The 18,481-nt window shown below is 43.4% G+C and overlaps 1 long non-coding RNA gene across 1 annotated transcript; it reads left to right on the top strand.

The window, feature by feature from the left end:
* Positions 1–3,396: 3,396 nt before the first annotated feature.
* Positions 3,397–18,127, top strand: LOC144585815 (uncharacterized). Its single transcript, XR_013540379.1, has 2 exons — positions 3,397–16,311; positions 17,247–18,127. It is a non-coding gene; the product is annotated as an uncharacterized LOC144585815 (long non-coding RNA).
* Positions 18,128–18,481: the final 354 nt, after the last annotated feature.

Raw genomic sequence — 18,481 nt, 5'->3', positions numbered from 1 at the left:
ATCGGAAGATGTGTCCAGTGTGCCGTGCTTAGGTCAAACTTTAATGGATGAGTTTCAATTGTTGAGACCCGAGGATGTGGACAGGGTGCTTGGATCTGTCCGTTCTACCACCACGCCGCTCGACCCTTGCCCATCTTGGCTAATTGGAAGATCTGCCAGGGGGGTTCGCACTTGGGTCCAGGAGGCCGTGAACGCCTCTCTGAGAGAGGGAGTGGTCCCTACCGCCTTGAAAGAGGCGGTGATTCGACCACTCCTTAAAAAGCCTAACCTGGACCCAAGGCTGGTGGTCAACTACCGACCAGTGGCGAACCTCCCTTATTTGGGCAAGGTGTTGGAGCGGGTTGTGGCCGGGCAACTCCAGGCGCTGCTGGATGAAACGGATTTTCTGGATCCATTTCAGTCGGGTTTCAGGCCGGGTTTTGGTACAGAGACAGCCTTGGTCGCCCTGTATGATGACCTTTGCCGGGAGAGAGACAGGGGGAGTGTGACCCTGTTGATACTCCTGGACCTCTCAGCGGCTTTCGACACCATCGACCATGGTGTCCTTCTGGATAGGCTGGCTGGGTTAGGAGTTGGGGGCACTGTTTTACGGTGGTTCCGCTCCTTCCTAGCTGACCGTATCCAGAGGGTGGTGCTGGGGGACAGTTGCTCTGCCCCATGGCATTTATGTCATGGGGTTCCTCAGGGCTCGATACTGTCCCCCATGCTGTTTAACATCTACATGAAACCGCTGGGAGAGGTCATCAGGAGGTTTGGGCTGAGGAGTCAGCAATATGCTGACGACACTCAGCTCTACCTCTCGTTTTCCACCAATCCAGGTGAGGCGGTTTCTGTGCTGAACTCGTGTCTGGACCTGATAATGGACTGGATGAGGGTTAATAAATTGAAACTCAATCCAAACAAGACGGAAGTGCTGTTAGTGGGTGCTTCGCCGGACAGGTTGGAGGGCCACTTCCCTGTCCTGAATGGGGTTACACTCCCCCTAAGGGACAGGGTCCGCAGCCTGGGGGTGCTCCTGGACCCCAGTCTAACTTTGGAAGCTCAGGTGGACTCGGTGGCCAGGGGTGCCTTCCTTCAGCTGCGGAAATTATACCAGCTACGGCCCTACCTGGACGAGTGGAGTCTCATGACAGTTACACATGCACTGGTAACATCTCGTATTGATTATTGCAATGCGCTCTACGTGGGGCTGCCTTTGAAGACGGTCCGGCGACTGCAACTGGTTCAGAATCGAGCTGCGCGGCTGGTGAGTGGTGGGGCCGCCAGAGAGCACATCAAGCCGATTCTGTATAATTTACACTGGTTACCAGTTGCTGTCCGGGCCCAATTCAAAGTGCTTGTTTTGACATATAAAGCCCTAAACGGCTTGGGCCCTGGATACTTGAAGGACCGCCTCCTTCCATATGAGCCTACCCGGCTGTTAAGATCTAGCCAGGGGGCCCTTTTGAAAGAGCCATCCCTCAAGGAGGTAAGAGGGATGGCTTGTAGACAAAGGGCCTTCTCGGCAGCTGCCCCCAGACTATGGAACGCCCTCCCAATTGAAATTCGCCTGGCGCCGACACTGATGATATTTCGGCGCCAGGTTAAAACCTTCCTGTTCCAGAAGGCTTTTAATTGAAATAACATTAACTGTGGGTCTTAATGATGGCAATTTTAATTGTATTTTAATTGTATTTTAATTGTATTTTAATCATTTTATTTTATTCCATTGAATTTTAATTGTTGTAAGCCGCCCAGAGACCTTTGGGTAGAGTGGGCGGCATATAAATTAAATAAATAAATAAAATAAATAAATAAATAAAAAATTTGCTTGCTTCTTCCCTCTTTCCCTGGAATCCTTTCCACAGATGGTAGGCAGCTATGTTACCATGTTATCTGATCCCAATACAATACAAGTTTGCTTGAACAGAAAGTTCCATGATTTCAATAGGGGGTTTACTATGAAGAAAGTGTGCATGAGGTTGCAGTCTTTACAATAAAACCAGAACATAGAAAAGTTACCAATCTCAGGAACAGTTTCTCTTTTAGGGGGTGATTACATTGGCATTTGCCTCCCAATTTACATCACCAATGAAACTATATTAAAAACCAATGACTAAATGATGTAAAGCTCAATGTGAGCAAGCCTGGTGTGGAATCATCTCTGATGCCGGCAGGAGTGTGGTTTTGTTTGTGTTTTGCTCTGATTGGCCTAACTTTGCTTTCCTCTTTTTCCTGCCCTTTGTGATCTCCTGATCTGATGCAAAAGGGTTTTGTGGGGGGTGTCAGTTTCTCTCACCTGATTGCCTGTTGTCTTCAAACAGTGTCTCTTCCTTTCCTTTTGTTTTCAAAATCCTTTCAAGTTATCAGGGACTCAGATAAACGATATGTCAGTGGTATGTCAGCTCAGGGGACCAAAAAAGGGAGGCAGTGCTCCCAGTAGAAATTGCCAATTGACACCTCATTGAATCAAAGGCAGCTTCTCCTGTTAGGGCTCCATGCGAACACTTGACAGCTTTCTCTGCCTCTGCCCTTGTTTGTTGTTTGGACAGCTAAAGCCATTTCATCCACAGAAACCAGCAGGGACTCAATTTAAAAAACTGTGGATGAAAGTGGATCAAAATATATTTTCCCTTCTGTGTGGTCACACCCTCAAACTGTAATTTCCAACATCCCACAGTTATAGCCATAGGCCATGCTGGCTGGGGCAATGCTGGAGATGGGAAGGCAGGCAGGCTGCTAAACTCTGCAGAAAACAGCCATCTTAAAGGATTGCTCTCTCTTTTGTGGGGGGGCAGGGAGGTGCTTGGGCAATAGACTTTGAATGGGCCCAACTCCCTAAGTGGCTTACTTGTCATGATTGCTGGCCAGGCCCCACTTGTTCCTTTCACTTGGCCCTGATCATTTTCGTGAGTTGTCCCACTTCGTGAGTCATCAAAAGCACCATTATTTCAAAGCACGAAGTTGCCCCCATGAAGCGATGAATAGCAATGTTATTCGTCAATTCATGGGGGATTATTTTTAAAAAACCCACCCCCACTGCCACTGCCACCCCCCACTGCCACTGCCACCCCCACTGCCCATCCACCACCCCAGCACCGCCCCCTCCACCACACCACACCCCCACCCTGCTGACACCCCCTTACCGTAATTGCTGCCATCACCGAGGTCTCCATCTGGCCTCTGCAGCCACGGCGTGTAAATAGGGAGACTGTCTGCCATTTGCAAAGATGGCAGCTGCGGTTTCATTTAGGGTAGGGAAGCTGCGGCCACCATCTTTGTGAAGGGCAGCCAGCGTCCCTTTCTACAGGCAATGGCTGCGAAGGCCTGCTGGAGACCTCGGCAGTGGCGGCAATAACGGTAAGGGTGGTGTCAGTGGGGGCGGGGGGGCTAAGGTAGGAAGAGGAAGGGGGTGGGTGGCTGCCTATCGGCCAACCAGTCAACTGATCAGCAGGTGGGTAGGCAGAATGGTGTGTTTTTTTATTTTTAATTACGAAGGGACAAATAAAATGGGGAAATATTCATCAAGCTGTTCATTGGGACTTAACATTTGACGAATATGGATTGACGAATATTTAATGAATCGGCTATATTCATTGAAAAAACTGATCTCTTTTTATATTTTTCCCCATCTCTAGTCCTGACAGATGCCCCATGATGCCAGCCTCTGACACTAGTCCTGGCAACTTGGTTATACAGTATTTATGTGTTTGTCATGCGGAGAACTACACATTCTTTCCAAATGAATACTAAGACAAGAGGGAAAGGTGAAAAAGAAAACATTTAATAGTTGCCAATGAAATAAGAAATGAGGCAGTACTTTCAAATAGCAATTAACACTTTAGTTTCACAGAGTGAAACTCTCCAAACTGAGTAAGGGGGAAAACATAGCATTGTAGTATGGTGGGTATGAGTTCCACATTGTGCTATCCTGTTATTCAGCCAGTCGGCTGGATTTTTTGACTCTTATTCCTGACAGAATGATATGTGGAGAAACTAAGGTTCATGTACCTAAATAGTTTGCTTCAAATAGAGTGGAGGGAGCTGAAGGCCGCTTTGTGTGAGTTCAAAACATTACCGATATTTGTGTGATGGTCACAGAGTTTGGAAAAGTTACTTTTTTGGATTGCAAGCCTCAGAACCTCTCTGCTGGTATGTGGCTTTCGGTGAGTTGTAATTCTCCCAAGTAAGTGTCCTGAGTGTTGTATCTGTGCCGTAGGTGGGAAACCTTAATCTCCAAAGAGGTGTGGCCATTCACAACTGGGTGGGCAATGAGATGAGCCATGCTTTGAAGAGCCCAGATAAAAGATTCCCACGGCCAGTGACAGAAGAGATGTTGAGGATTCTGTGCTCACAGACGCACAAGGAATAATCCTCCACGCAAGTGTGGAGTGAGCAGCCCTCATGACTAATGCCATCTGCGTGTGCGGTGCCTGTGCCTGGAATCTTAATGGCTTCCTCAGCTATGTGCAGGTCAGCAAAGAGGAGAGAATGAGCTGTTCTTCTCCTTTTTTTTTTTTTTTACTTTCTCTCTTTCTAGTAAATAAACATTATTTTTTAAAAAGAGAGAGAAGCAACTGCTTTCTTTACCTTAATAAACCTAGCTTTTTAAAATAAACTAAACAGATCTCTTGTGAAGAAGACAGTATTAAGCATAGGAAGGAGAGGGTCTGGAATATGGAGAGAGCTATGGCTTGCATTCTGGAAGCCCACCAAGGAAGCTTAGTTGGCTACAAATAAGCTGTCATACAACCTACTTCCACACATTATCTGCTTGGATGCATGTTGCACTAATTCAAGGAGACTTGTTCCCAGGGAACAAGTAGAGTAGTCGGACTACAACTCCCATGGTGCCAGAGAATGGTAGGAGTTGTAATCTGACATATCCAAAAGGGGCCAAGTTGGAGAGATCTATTGTAGAAATTGCACCTCTAAATTCACCTGTGCCCTTATCATGGAACATTGTGTTCTATTTCTTTTTACATCATTCCTGATACAGAAAATTTTTTACATATCCCACCATCACCCAACACAAAGACTTTCCCACTTGTCCCTTTCCCACCAGCATTGGAGAGTTACTTTCCTAGATTACAACCTCCTCTGGCTGGGGGAATATGGGAGTTTTAGTCCTAAATAATGACTGTTTGGAGCTTGGGCCAACCCTCAGCCCTCCGAAAAAGCAGGTTATCAGGCTGCAAATGCTGCACTTCCAAATTGCTTTGCTCTCAATGGGAGGCATAGCACATGCTGGGGGAGTTCCACTTCTCCTGAGCCTCTTAGGAGCCTCCATTAGGAACACATATGTTCTTTTACATGAGAGGATGTGAAGATTGCTAACATAAAGGAATGATTTGCACACAGATATGCATGAAATGTTCACAAAGCTTGCTTCCGAGTTTTCTCCCCACACTTCCCCGCTAAAGTACCCAGTTCTTGAAAAGCTTGCACCCCTACGGTTCTAATACAGGGGGAAAACCAGAGGTTAGAGGCATAGCATATATTTTCCACTTACGTCACCTTCTGGCATCTCCAAGCAAAAAGTAGGTGATGCTGGGCAACCACTGGCAGTCAGTGTAAACATCACCCAGTTTGATAGGAAAACATTCCAGCCTGGTATACGGCAACATTCCATATGAATCATGGTTGAACTTATCACCGGCCAAACTATTCTCCTGCCTGAGGCACAGCAGCAAATCGTAACTCCCATCCACTCAAACCAAGGTACATAGAGCTTGGAGAAGTTATCTTTTGGGACTACAAGTGCCAAAAAAAAGTAACTTCCCCGGGTGAGATGAAATGTTCCCAGTCCTCACAGGTTTCTGCCTCACAATGCCAGTGAAGGCATTCCTGAGTGAACAGATGCCATGACCCACTGCTGCCCATCTCAGGGTGCCCCCACTTTTTGTTCAGCACAAGTAGCTCCTGGCAGCATCCACCTCATGGCAAAAGAGCCCTTCAACTCCTTTGCCTCAAGCAAAACCTGTAATTTTCCACCCATTCTTGGATATTTTCCACACATAAAAAAATTTGCGGCTTTTCATTGAAGTGGATGAGTCAGATGACCCATTTGCCAAGAGGAGGAAGCTGCAACCAGAAATTGCTGGTGAAGAACAAAAACCCACATTTGGGGAGGGGGGGTATTTTTATTTTTATTTTGCAGGCTGTGCTCTGTAATCTGGGGGTGATTCATATGAAGCTACGAGAAATTGCATACCACCCGGTTGCACAAAATAGAGCTTACCAAGACATATGTGTCATTTTGAATAATTCATTAAAAACGAAGACCACACACACAAGAGATGAGTTCATACATGTTTGTAGTTCTTTCCATCCACTGCAGTTTTTTCTAGCTACTTTGTGATGGACATTTACGTATTTCACAGTTATGCAAGTGGCCCAATGCCCATTCTGACTGCCAGTCAATTTGTTTCAGCAGTCTTAATATTGGAAGACAACTGGAGATGCTCAAGGTGGTCATTGTTTGTTGTTGTTGTTTAGTCATTTAGTCGTGTCCGACTCTTTGTGACCCACATGCACATGTTAAACTATTCACAAAGGAAAGGACTAGGCATACAATCCAACATATACTGTATGCAGAGAAGAGACTTTTAGATGATCTGCTCCCAACTGTGGTGCAGTTGAACCAAGGCTCACTGGGTCAAATCCCCCGGACTTTCTGATTAGCTGGAATATGACATGATTTGCCACTCCCCTCAGGCTTCCTTGTTCCCTCTCAGTTTAGTCGCTATGGTCTTAGTGGCTGAGAAAGAAATGAATTTTCCCAGGATTAGTATATTGCTACAAACTATGCCTTTGTAATGTAGAATGCTTGAAGGTGGTTTGCTCTTAAAGGGGCAATTAAGAGGCATTAGCTTTACAAAAGTCCTACTCCTTGTTTGCTGATAGGGACCACCCCATCTTCCTGAATTTTGACACTCCTTGGGTGGAAAGAGCTGGCTGTGGGGACTGTCATGATGAGCAAATCCTCTTCCAAATTTGCTAATACACCAGCCTTCTCGACCTTTATTTGTTCAATTCAGTGTATGAAAGGTTATAGATGCATACAATATTATATATGCACAGCTAAAGTTAGCACAGTCAGGAACCCTTAAAATCACCTGCAGGAGGATTTTTGTGGGGAGAGAAAGAGACTATGAAATAAAACGTATATGCACAACGACTCAGTGGTATTGCAGAGCCTGGGCTCACAGAGGTGAACTGCTGGAACGTTTCAATGAGCAGAGCTAATGGCGGTATCTGCCACTTGTCTTGAGCTTCAGTCTTGAGTTTACGTGCAGTCTTTGCATTAGTGGAGAGGAGATTTCTCCTGTCTACCCAAAACAATATATTGTTGTCAACTACAGTAGTACCTCGGTTTGCGAAATGGGTCTGTTCAACGCGATGTTACGCAGTATGGAAATTTCGCAAACTGAAACACCAATTGCGCTACAAAAGGGGCTGCGTTATAGGCACAATGCATCCTGGGAAAACCCTTTCGTAGTGCGAAAAAAAAGAAAATGATTTAAACCAGGGCTTTTGTTTTCCATGGATTTCAGTTCGTAAACTGAAAATTACGTAAACTGAGGTGTTCGCAAACCGAGATACTACTGTATCTCTGTTGTAATGCAAAATATTTGAGAAAAGTTTGAGCTTGGATAGGGAATCAAGGCCTGTTAGCTTTACAAAATACCTGTTCTGGTAGAGATGAAAATGGCAAGACATGAGAAGATGATATGGACCAGTAAATCAGCCTGCATTTTTGCACTTTTCTAGGGGGGCTGGGCATGGGGCCTGTGATGATCAGCACTTACATTTCAGTGTTCCCAGTTGTATGCTGCAAAGTGTCTGTCCTGGGAGCTGTTCTCTTGTTTGTTTGTTTGTTTTTGTTTGTTTGTTTGTTTGCTTGTTAGAATGCCTTTCTCCCAATAAGGGGGCCCAAGATGGCTCACAATATTAAAAAGAATAGAATTTAAAACACAATAAATTATACATTAGAAACAATAAAACCATAATAACTTTTTCTAGTCTGTGTGCTGAAACTATGGAGCTCAGGGGCAGCTCCCTGGCTCCCGTCCTTCTCTATTATCCCTGATATGAACAGAGCAGGGGAAAAGACAGGTGTGTGTGCAACTGCTGCCTCTTCCCATCAATAAAAACAGAAATCTAGCAAACACATTAATAAGGATTCAAGACCAGAAAGCTGCAGGCAAATTGCCAGTGTGGCACAGAGCTTGTATAAAATGGAGTGGGCAGGCCCTCCGATACCATGATGTTGGATCCGTAAAAGAACGCGACTTTGAAGGGGTTACAAGCTGAGCAGGGCAGCAGAAAAGACGGGCAACTAGTTACTGCATTGCAGCAACTAACCTCGGCGAACTTGCTAGGCTAGGTTGTGTTCCCAGGGTGCTGAGGGCAAACACCTCGGGCTTGGCTTTGTCCCAAGGCATCTTTTTAAAAAAGATCATTCATATTTTCCATCATATGGTAGGGCAGGGCATGATTGCTGGCTGTACTTTTTCCACTACCTGCATAATTGCCCAGAGAGCGAGTGAGCGAGTGAGAGACAGAGAGAGAGAGAGAGAGAGGAGGAGGAGGAGGAGGAGGAGGAAGAGGAGAGCAGCAGCAACAGCAACTATATATCCACAGGTGAAAGCGACTTGAAGATATTTCTGCCAGCTTCCGTGTTTTGTTTTCTACAAGATGGAGAGTAAAATCCTGTTCCAACGACACAACAGCCACCTATTACATTAAAATGACTATGGAGGCACAAGCCTTCAGCCAGTGGCAGAGTTCCACATATGGGAGGTGCTTCGTCAGAGTGTCAAGGATGAAGCAGGCTCCTTGACTACCTGTGCCTTTGTTCTTAGGAGACTAGTGGTCTGTTGTGGGAGACCAGACCAGCCCACTAGACCAGAGGCATACACCTAAATTTGGGCTCAAACCACATTGTTTGTTTGTTTGTTTATATTATTTATTTATTTATTTGACTTGTACGCCACCCGCACCCTGCAAGGGTCTCTGGCATATTCTGTGGATATTACATGTATTTTCAAGTCTTTTAGGTCAATGTTTATGCAAAATATTTGTTTCCACAAGTACTGTGTGTAATGGCACAGACAGAGGTGCTTTGAATCTGGTCCAAGGAGCTTGACCATCAAAGGTTGGAGGTACTCCAGGAGTTATGACCCCTGAGGGCTAAGCTTCCTCAGCACTCAGGAGTCTGGTGCTCCAATGCACCCCTTCCTGGATATGTGAGGTATGGCCAAGATGATGCATGCTTTAGCTACATTTTGTTTGAACTATGGCAACACCCTCTAATTGGGCCTGCCTTTGAAAAGTGTTCAGATGTCCCAGTTGCTCCAAAATGCTGCAACTGTATGGATAGCCAATGACGTTCACTGGTGATGTGAGCTTCGCTAGCTACACATTTGTTTCAAGGTACAGTACAGTTCAGAGTGCTGGTTATGACATCTAGAGTTCTATTTGACTTGCGACAAGGCCATTTGGAAAACTATAACAAGGTATCCCTGTTAGTCTGTATCAGTATATACGGGGGGGTGGGGGGTGGAAATGAAAGAAAAGAGATGTGATCACAGCTTTTGTTGTTGAAACACCACATTCAACCCAATGATCATGTTCAGTTCTTAGGAGGAAGATCTTTCTTATTATCCTATCACCATACAATGAGACAATGGCAATGGGTCTTTATGCTGGGAGAAAGAAAGAGTGGGAAGAAAATAAAAACAAGTCAGAAGGCTAGCTACAGAGAACTTCTCAGTGGCTACTCCATCACGCTAGAATTCCCTGCTAGGGGAATATCACCGGGCTCCAGCTATCAACCCTGGATGACATCTTCACATCCCGCTGTCTGAGGAAGTCACACAACATCCTTACAGACTTTTCCCATCCTGCTCACAACTTCTTTGAACTGTTTCTGTCTGGCAGAAGATACAGAACAATTGAGACTTGGACCACATGTTTTCTGAAGAGTTTTTATCCCAGAGCTATAATTGCACTTAATAATGAACTTAAAGACCATCAGCAGTGAACAGTTGGACAGTGTTACTTAGTGGGGGATTTTTAGTGGGTGGGGAATGTTTGGAGATTTTTTTATGTGTGTGCATGTGGATCTGGTCTTTGGGTGTCTGTGTGAATTTCGTTGTACTGTATGTGTGTACTATGTATATACTTACAATGACAATAAAGAAATTATTATTAAATCATTATTATTATTATACTGTTTATTGGTATTTTTTTGTATCACGTTGTTGGCTCTGGCATAAATATGGTTAAAATGCTGGAAATTTAATTTATTTATATGTACTTTCTCATAGCAAGTGCATTGTCTTATCACATCTTCAAATCAGTGCTGAGAATGGCATCTACATTTCCCCAAACAAACCAATTAAAAAAAGTATGCCAGACTGGTTACTGAATACTTACTGGTCTGATCTGGAACTGCTTTGTCTTTTTCAGCTGATGTTTTGGCTGCCTAAGGATGTAGTTCTCTGCTCCCCACGAGAGGTAGCATTTAACTCCATATATTCTATGGCTCAAATTAGATCCTGATTTCTTACTACCATTAGACATTCCATGAGCAAAAGGGCAATAAAAAGAAATGCCAGCAAACCATACCTGTATTACCATCAAGTGAAAATAGTCTATGCACTTGCTTTTATTGTGGATTGGACATGAAACACAGTGTATGCAGGTATGCACATCTCTCTCTCTCTCTCTCTCTCTGAAATGGTCAATTGGGCCTCCAGAAGTGTTCAGGAGGTACTGTTCATGCTCTGGCTGATTTTAGCCCAGTTTTAAACCTGAAAGGTTTTTCTCCCATCCCAAAATCGGACGTAACGTCTGATTTCAAGAAGTGGGAAGAAGCTCTTCTTGGATCTAAAAGCTACCCTGGTGGATGAAAATAGATCAGAATGGCCAACTGCACCCCCTTGAAGGACCTTGGACCAAGTTTTATGGCATTTTGGGGTGCCGATTCCTAGTTTTCTCTCAAGTTGTCTAAATTTTCAGTAGCATACAGTATTTATTTATCTATTTTATATGCCACCCACATTACCCAAAAGTCTCTGGGTGGCTTACAACAATTTGATTTCAATATCAAAGTCCTATTGTAAGGAGTCAAAATTTCTCTCTGCATTTCACCGCAAGATCTATGCATAGAATAGTCCCACTGTAGCTTCAGCTTCCTCCAGTGTGTACAGTGCTGAAAAGCTTCACCTGTTGCATTTTTTCCTGTCATGTAATTAATAGAAGCATATGCCCCACCAGAGAGAGAGAGAGAAAGAGAGAGAAAAGAAAGCTGTAGCTATAAATGGAGCAAATACCTTTATTTCATTTTATTTTACCTGCCAGCTGAAGACACAAGGGAGAGAAAAGTGTCTATGCTGCAGGGGACTTTATTTTGAATTAGATATGCCCACTGGGCTTTTTCTTTCTCTTATCCACAGCTTGCTTTGAATGACTCGGGTGATGCAAAGAGGCAGAAGGAAAATGGAATGGAAAAAGAACAGGGAAATTCTTGAGATTCTTTCCGATGGGGAAAAATGTCTCTGCTTATCTCTCTGGGTCAACAACAACAGCCACCTGCATTAAAAAAAAAAAAGAGTAAAGAGTGAGGTAATTTAGCACAAGAGGTAATTTAAGGTCTCTTCTAGCACCTAGACAGGTTTCTCTTGTGGATCAGGCAGTGCAGACAGGAAGTCTCTCTTTAAGAAATGGGCCAATCTGAAAGGGAACAAGCATTCAAAAACCTTTCACATGTTTGTGCATTCATATTTGATCACTTGGTAGTTTAATCTGCGTAACCAAACACAACATCTGAAAACACAGCTGAAGAAAATCTATGTTTCCATCTCAGCTGAGATGGAAACATAGATTTCCATCTGTTCTGATCTGACCAAGGTCTGACCAAGCGGGAATGCGAGGGGAGGAACAGAAACTCAACAGGTGAACATTTTACAATGCTATTTCCCTTTCAGGCATCATCCTTCATCTGTGGTTGCTGTTGTCTCATTTTAGGGGAAGTCTGCTCAGTATCCTTGGATGAAACTGGTTCTGTAGGCCAGAGCTTAATAATAATAATCATGTCTTGTCAAATCAGTTCTAATTTAGGGTAATCCTTTTCAAAGTTTTCCAGGTAGAGAATACCCAGAAGTAGCTTACCATTCCCTTCTTCTGGGTATAATCTGAGCATGCACCTTGCCCAGGGCCACACAGGCTGGCTCTACTTGCAGAAGGCAAAGTGGGGAATTAAACTCTCAAGGTTTGGCTCCACAGCCAAATGCCTAAAACACATAACTATCCAACTTTTAGAAATCTTAATTTTTTTTTTTTTTTTTTTACTATACCGTAGTTCCTAGAGTTCCTCAGAGGCCATGCCCATGCTGGCTGGAGTATTCTGGAAGCAGCAGTCACCAAAGAGTAACATTTCCAAGCTCCAGTCTAGACTAGGGGTGGGCAATGTTCAGCCCTCCATAAGTGCAATTCATAAAGTTCATGATCATTGTCTATGTTGTCTAGGTCTGAGATGAGTTTCAAGCCAACAAGAGGGAAGTGCTTTGCTCCCACTGCTCTTGATTTATTTCCATGTGGCTTCTCGTCTGGTTCTGAGACAAAAACACTCTTGAGCATCCTGATGGATGACCTAGAGCAGAGAAAAATATTGTGATGCAGTGGTGGTGACCTTTTGGTTCTTCTCAACCTCTTAACATTTTTCAGTACATAGACCACGGTATTGTTCTATATCATTGGACTGGCTTGAAAACTAGAGGCATCATGTTCCAGTACCCAGCTGGTAGGTCCATTTGAGAAAATAGTGTTGAGAAACCACTATTCTATTACATGGCATTTGTGTTATGTGGAGTTCTGCATGTTATCTGCCAGTTCTCATCCTGTCTGCCATGATATTTAGTAGAAAACCTGTTGTTCTCAAGTTGTTTTGGACTTCAGCTGTGAGAGTCTCCAGCTGGGATGGCCAGTAGTAAGGGTTGTGACTGTGCAATGGACCTGATTCAGTCCATGATGCAATAACCAACATGAAAAGAGAAAGCAAAGGAATGAGGGGGACAAAAACAGACCCTGACATCCTAAAGTGAAGTTCTTACCTGACTGCTCAAAACCAATACAAGAACACAGATATTCATCTATGCATGCAAACAGAAGCAGTCCTGGTAAGGAAAAATGTTCTAATTAGACATGGGGATGAATTTAAAAAAACAAATTGTGATATTTGTGGGAAATCCCTGATCTGTTAAATATTCGTCCCTTCATATTTGTGGGTTCCAGAGACCCCCATGAATATGAAAGGATGAATATTTCCCCATTTTATTCGTCATTTCATAATTTATTTTTTTTTAAAATCACCCCCGCAAATCGACAAATATGTTCATTATCCATCACTTCATGGGGGCAACTTCGTGCTTCATGTGTCGTCAACTTTTGACGACTCACGAAGCAGAACAACTCACCAAAATGGTGAGTCGTCCCCATCTCTAGTTCTAATAATTAAGTTTAAAGGGAGAGGAGAACGCCAAAACAAAATTAATAATGCAAAGCCAAGGCTATGCATGCTACACTGATACAAATCCTTCACTTTGCACTGCAGCTAAGGCAAATGGCATAGAGAGTGGCTGAAAAGAAACATACAGCTCAGTGGCCTCATGTAGAGACATTCCCAGCACATCAGTAATTGAATGTACAGGAGAGAGCTTTGACTCTCTCTCTCTCTCTCTCTCTCTCTCTCTCTCTCTCTCTGTTTTTGTGTATAGCTGCCACTCCCCTTCTCCATTGATGCCAACTTAGAGCCTTCCTTAGATGGTACTGATATTCTCAGTTTTCTTTTTCCCACTTTTAATCATGCTATTCCGAAGAGGCAGAGACACTCGAGACCAAATTGCGAACTTGCGCTGGATTATGGAGAAAGCCAGAGAGTTCCAGAAAAACATCTACTTCTGCTTCATTGACTATGCAAAAGCCTTTGACTGTGTGGACCACAACAAACTATGGCAAGTTCTTAAAGAAATGGGAGTGCCTGACCACCTTATCTATCTACTGAGAAACCTATATGTGGGACAGGAAGCAACAGTTAGAACTGGATATGGAACAACTGATTGGTTCAAAATTGGGAAAGGAGTACGACAAGGCTGTATATTGTCTCCCAGCTTATTCAATTTATATGCAGAATACATCATGCGGAAGGCTGGACTGGAGGAATCCCAAGCCGGAATTCAGATTGCCGGAAGAAATATCAACAACCTCCGATATGCAGATGACACCACTCTGATGGCAGAAAGTGAGGAGGAATTAAAGAACCTTGTAATGAGGGTGAAAGAAGAGAGTGCAAAAAATGGTCTGAAATTCAACATAAAAAAAAACTAAGATCATGGCCACTGGTCCCATCACCTCCTGGGAAATAGAAGGGGAAGATATGGAGGCAGTGACAGATTTTATTTTCCTGGGCTCCATGATCACTGCAGATGGAGACAGCAGCCACGAAATTAAAAGACGCCTACTTCTTGGCAGGAAAGCGATGACAAATCTTGACAGCATGTTAAAAAGCAGAGACATCACCTTGCCAACAAAAGTCCGAATAGTCAAAGCTATGGTTTTTCCTGTCGTGATGTATGGAAGTGAGAGCTGGACCATAAAGAAAGCAGATCGCCGACGAATTGATGCCTTTGAATTGTGGTGCTGGAGGAGACTCTTGAGAGTCCCCTGGACTGCAAGGAGAACAAACCTATCAATTCTAAAGGAAATCAACCCTGAGTGCTCACTGGAAGGACAGATCCTGAAGCTGAGGCTCCAGTACTTTGGCCATCTAATGAGAAGAAAAGACTCCCTGGAAAAGACCCTGATGTTGGGAAAGTGTGATGGCAAGAGGAGAAGGGGACGACCAAGGATGAGATGGCTGGACAGTGTCTGCGAAGCAACCAACATGAATTTGACACAACTCCGGGAGGCAGTAGAAGATAGGAGGGCCTGGCGTGCTCTGGTCCATGGGGTCACGAAGAGTCAGACACGACTAAACGACTAAACGAAATCATGCTATTTCTCAACTTTTAACATTTTAAAGTACATGAAATGCTGCCTTTTGCCCTGCCCTGCTCTCTCTGAAAACCCCAGACTGTTTGCCCCATGCTCCTAGTCACCACAGACATATACAAAAAGTTCCAGATTTAAGTTTTCTTTAGGAATTTGTCCAAATCATAGGGCTGAAAGCCCTACAAGCCCCACACCATCAGGATTTGGGAATGTGGAATCATCAGTGTGATGGTGAAACCCAACTCTTCCTATCTTCATCGAACTGAATGTTGGTGAGGCTGTGTGTGTATGGAGTCAGCAATGATCCCAAGGAAAACCAATAAAATTGCATGCCACCCTGGTAAGACTGAAGCGCTATAGACAGGTTGCACAGTGGACCAAAGAAATGGGATTTGGCCTGTTGTTGATGGGTCGTACCTTGAGAGGATGCTACCGTTCAGTCTGGCCCTGAAGAAGGACTTTCAACTGTTAACTGTGTTTCCCACATGCCTTTAACTAATGGTATTTAATAAGCCAGCAGAGGCCCTTCCCAGAAAAATGCAGTCCAACAGCTGCCCATCCCCTGCTAGCCTTCAGGTTAGATTACTATAGCATGTGTTTTGAAATCTGTTCAGGAATGTCATCAGTTTCAAAATAGAGTCTTGAGGCTGAGTTACTGGTACAAACTGGATAATACGTATATTACAAGTACTTCTGGGCACATTTCAAAGTGCCCTGTAAAGATGCCAATTGCTATGAAAGAGAGATCTGAAAGGACTACCTCATTCCATATAGACCTCAGTGGGAGACATGCAGTTGGAAGGCCACACCATCAGATGTGATCTGCTACCACATACCAGGCCTTCTAAGTGTGTGAAACCCATTCACCATCCTTATTCCACTGGTGTCTTTTATTTACCACTGCATTCAGTAGGTTTTACACAGACAATCAATAACAGCAAGGGCTTAAAACTCTATTAGCCTTTAAGAGTATCAGAATTTTTATAGCATGAGCTTTCATGGAGTTTTTATAGCATGAGCTTACAGCTCAGTTCCTCAGATGCATAGCAAGCTGTATCTTACAAAGTCTTCTACTATAATAAACCCATTAATATTATCACATGGTTCTTTGTTGTTTTGCTGCAGCAAACTAAAATGGCTCCTGTTCTACTAATTGATGGTAAAGAATCTGCTAATCTCTGTCCTCCAACAGCTTCGCAATTAAAAGTTGAACTGCCAGAAGAAAGAAAAGGCATTTGATGACACCCCCCACAACAACTGTTCACAGCTTGACAGGTGTCAAAATAGCTTGCTTCTGTTTAGTGATTGTTTGCCAGGGTGGAAACAACAGGCTTGTGTGTAGGTTGATTTGCCAGCATGGCAGCTTGGAAGAATACAGCTGTAGCACAATAAGTTTTTATCACTTGGTACAGTACTTATAAAACTGCTGGCTTGCCTGTTTCTGGAAAAATGTGTAACAGTTGTTCAGTAGAGAAGCTGAGTCTAACACTGGGTGTAAAGAGAAAAAAGCAAACAATTTTTTCCCCACAAATCCTGGCAGGAACTCTCTGCCTGTGAAGCACCTGCTGTTGTGTCCTCTAGGCCCCATGTTAATACCTGCACAATTTCATAAAAATAGCTGTAGATCTGGAACATATGCAATGTGGTATTTAAGTGGCAGGCTCTCATAAGGCTTGAGGCACTGTTTGTGCTTCTATCCTTATCAATTTTTACCAGCCACAAGGACTTCTTAAAAGTGGAGACCTTTATATTAAAGTTTTCCATTCTCATGCCTGAGCAGCCGCCACTTTTCCATTGTTTAAACATCATTCTCATTTCTTTTTTTTTCCCCAAAGGAAGAATTAATTAGCTATTTCTCATTCCCACAGCCAACGAACTAAACATCTCCTCTTAAAAGCCATTGCGTAATTCAGCATCATTTGCTTCCTGTAATGTTACAATTACTCTTCAAGGCTCATTGGGCTCAAGATCGTTTTAAAAAGTCGTAAAGCCCAAGAGGGTCGTTGCCTGGTCTTTGGGAATGTTTGTGAGAGGAAAAAGGTGGTGGTAGTGGAAGGAATCAATAGTAAATGAAAGCCAATGTAATTATCAGTATGTTGATACTGCTTGTACTGTTCATTGTGTTACATCCTAGCACATTAATAGTCAAATCTATTACTAGAGGGCCATTAGGTTGTCCTCACTGGTTTGTTTCTCTCACTTTTTCACAGGTGCTATGTCATTCACAGGAGTGTGATAAGCAGGGGTTTAGCAAGTGGCATCAAATTGCTAACCACGATGGGGACACAGGAGATGGCCATTTCTCTGCTGCTTCCCCAAGACTCCAGAACCCTCTCCCACAAGAGGCCAGGCTGGCCCCATCTTGGCTATCCATCCATAAACAGGTGAAGAAGACCTTTAGCTTTAGGCAAGCTTTCCCTCAGTGACTGGTCATTGTGCCTTGCTGCTTTGAATGTGTTTTTGGTGTTGTTTTTCTCTACCATGTTGTAGTGTGGTATTTTACCCTTTCTAGTATTTATATACAGAGTACTGTACTTACTGTTTATAGCTTTAAATATTGTCTTTTAATGATGTAAGCCAGCTTGGGTTCTTTTTAAGAAGAAATATATATTAAAACAAACTTTGGCTTCCACCTTTCCCAAGCCTCATCCTTAAAGAATAACAGTACCTGTGCACATTGTATGGAAGAGGAAATGAAAGGTTTGTTTTTGTAGGATGGAGAGGAAATGCTTCCCAGCACAGAAGGGATAGTCTTCTTCCCCATCTCATAAACATGCAGATCAGGAGGGAGCAGAACTCCAGGTAAAACTGTACATTAAAAAGGTAAAGGTAAAGGTTCCCCTTGACAATTTTTGTCCAGTCGTGTCTGACTCTAGGGGGTGGTGCTCATCCCCGTTTTCAAGCCGTAGAGCAAGCGTTTGTCTGAAGACAATCTTCTGTGGTCACATGGAAAACTGTACATTACAGACAGTAAATTCTTGAAACAGGAAGATCTCTAGTACTGAAAAATAACTGGATGCCACTGCAGAAGGTTTCATTTTTTATTTATTTTTTAATTTTTCTAAACTACAACAGAAACATAAACATAAAATCCGTAAACCAAAATACAAATCAGCTGTGCTCCCCACCACCATAGTCAGGACTTCTTGCAGTAATCCTCTTCTTCCTCTATCTTTCTTCTTCTTCTTCCTTTATTGTCCTCTTTACCAGAACTGCATTGATTCTTGATTTGGAGATTTACCTTTTCCTCTTGTTAGCACATATTCAAGAAATCTGCCCCATATATCATAGAAATTATTCTTTTTCCTCTCTCCTTTCTTAACCTTTAAGTTACAAGTTAACTTATCATTTATAGCGATGTTCCACATTTCATTACACCTTTCTTCTGTTAGAAATTCAGACTTTGATTTCCAATTCCTAGCTATTATTAATCTGGCTGCTGTTA

This window comes from Pogona vitticeps, chromosome 1, assembly GCF_051106095.1.
Source record: "Pogona vitticeps strain Pit_001003342236 chromosome 1, PviZW2.1, whole genome shotgun sequence".
Lineage (NCBI taxonomy): Eukaryota > Metazoa > Chordata > Lepidosauria > Squamata > Agamidae > Pogona > Pogona vitticeps.
This window is presented reverse-complemented; position numbering and strand designations above follow the sequence as displayed.